At 32.0% G+C, this 2,500-nt stretch overlaps 1 non-coding gene across 1 annotated transcript; it reads left to right on the forward strand.

Moving 5' to 3' along the window:
- The first annotated feature begins 1,531 nt into the window (after positions 1-1,531).
- Trnai-aau lies at positions 1,532-1,605 on the forward strand. Its single transcript has one exon. It is a non-coding gene; the product is annotated as a tRNA-Ile (tRNA).
- The last annotated feature ends 895 nt before the right edge of the window (positions 1,606-2,500 follow it).

Here is a 2,500-nt window from a genome sequence, read left to right on the forward strand (position 1 = left end):
TATATAACACATATACATAATACATACATACATATATATATATATATATATATATATATATATATATATATTCACACATATACATACATACATATACATACATACACGCGTACACACACACACACACAAACTTACATTCAGGTACATATACACGCACACGCATATGTGTGTACATACATGTACAAAACATATACATATATAAATACATACATATGTATATATATGTACATTTATACACTTGTTTATGTACATGTGTGTGTGTGTGTGTGCGCGCGCGCCTGTGTGTCTGTGCGCGCGCGCGCGTGTGTGTGTGTGTGTGTGTGTGTGTGTGTACACGTACATATGTATGTAATGTTTATAAACACATATATATATATATATATATGTGTGTGAGTGTGTACATATATGTATATGTATATATATATAATATATATATATATATATATATATATATATATATATATATATATATATATGTATATATATATGACGCAGTTTTTTTCTTCGGAGGAACAAAGCAATTAGAGTTGTAAATGATACGGAAAGGGAAAGGAAAGCAGGCAGATTTCCTTTCTCTTTCCATATCATTTACAAATCTAACTGCTCCGAAAAAAAGCGTCCTTTGCACAATCATGAAGCATTCCTAGAACAATCGTGTTTATATTTCATATAAATCAGCCATGATGTAGTGTGTGGGTGATTTTATTTTTTAAAGGAAACAGTAGTCAATTGCCCGCCAATATACCAACAATTTCCTGACATCAGCTTTAGAGCGTAGATAAGTTAATTATAATTTTTACAGTTGTTCCCCCGGCATGCAAAAAACAAAACTTCGATATGATTACTTAAAATAAACGTTTGGAATGCGAGCATTTTTTTATTTATTCTTTATTCCTTCACGAAGAACATTTACCTCTTGAGTGTCAAGGGGAGAGGGTTAACCTAAGCCTATATCCCTCGATAGCTAATGTCTCTTCTCAGCTCCTACTTTGGTCACTAATTTTAAAATGATAGTCAAAGTGTGATATTTTCCCGTCGGCTAATTAGCTGCTACCCCAGTAATTCAACATTAACTAAGCCAAAATTGGCGCGAAAGTATTGCATCACGTTTTCTCGCGCCGTTGCTTGTTAGGCTAAGAGCGGCTGATTTCTTCCAAAAAGTTGACAGCATCTTATCACTCACTTAGATATAAATTACATGGAGCCTGATTATATCCGTTGAGACATTCGATAAAGTATGAAATACGGGATGTGTATTTCATCGTATTATATACGATACCTTTCATTCCAGCTATTGAAATGTGGGTGAAAAGTTTGCTGATAAATTCTTTTATTTATTTAACACCACTTTATATTGTTATACCTGAATGCACTACCCTGTTACCTGATAGAATCTGAGTGTCCCACTGTCTCTCCGCCATACTTATTCGGCACACGCACACGCACACGCACACGCACACGCACACGCACACGCACACGCACACGCACACGCACACGCACACGCACACGCACACGCATTTTCATGTCACAGGGCCTGTTAGCTCAGTTGGTTAGAGCGCCGTGCTAATAACGCGGATGTCGAGGGTTCGATCCCCTTACGGGCCAGAGAGTGTCCTCATTTTTAAGAAGTCAGTTTTAACTTTATCAGTGCTAAAAATCCGAAAAGTTCTTTGTTCTGTTTCATAGTACACCAGGGTCTACCTCTATCTATGATATATATATATATATATATATATATATATATATATATATATATATATATATATTATATATATATTATATATATATGTTATATGTATATTATATATATATATGTATATATATAAGTATAAATATATGCATATGTGTATAAGTCTAAATGTAACAAAATGTATTTTACACCTATATATTATAATACAACACACATATATATATATATATATATATAATATATATATATATATATATATATATATATATATATATATATACATATATATAACATATATATATACATATATATATGTATATATATATGTTATATATATACATATATTTCTAATCTACACTCAAATATATATATATATATATATATATATATATATATATATATATATATATATATATGTAGACATACATATAAATATGTATATATATATATGATCTCACACACACGCACGTGTAGAATTCACGTTTAACAAATTGCAATTAGAACAACGAAGGCTGAAGACCTTTTCGCATTGACAAATCAGTAAATATGAACAGGCCTTCGGCATATTCGTTGTTCTACTTGCACACACACACACACACACTCACACACACACACACACACACACACACACACACACACCACACACACACACACACACACGTAGATCTTATATATATGGCATGTACATAAGCACGACTTGTGTAAGCCATTAGGCCAATAGACCTCGTGGCTGTTTAACACATGGCTATAAGTTTTTAGTCATGGTCTTAAAAGAGATTTTGTTTTATAGTAGAAATTGTATGCATAAAT

This window comes from Penaeus monodon, chromosome 17 (genome assembly GCF_015228065.2).
Source record: "Penaeus monodon isolate SGIC_2016 chromosome 17, NSTDA_Pmon_1, whole genome shotgun sequence".
Lineage (NCBI taxonomy): Eukaryota > Metazoa > Arthropoda > Malacostraca > Decapoda > Penaeidae > Penaeus > Penaeus monodon.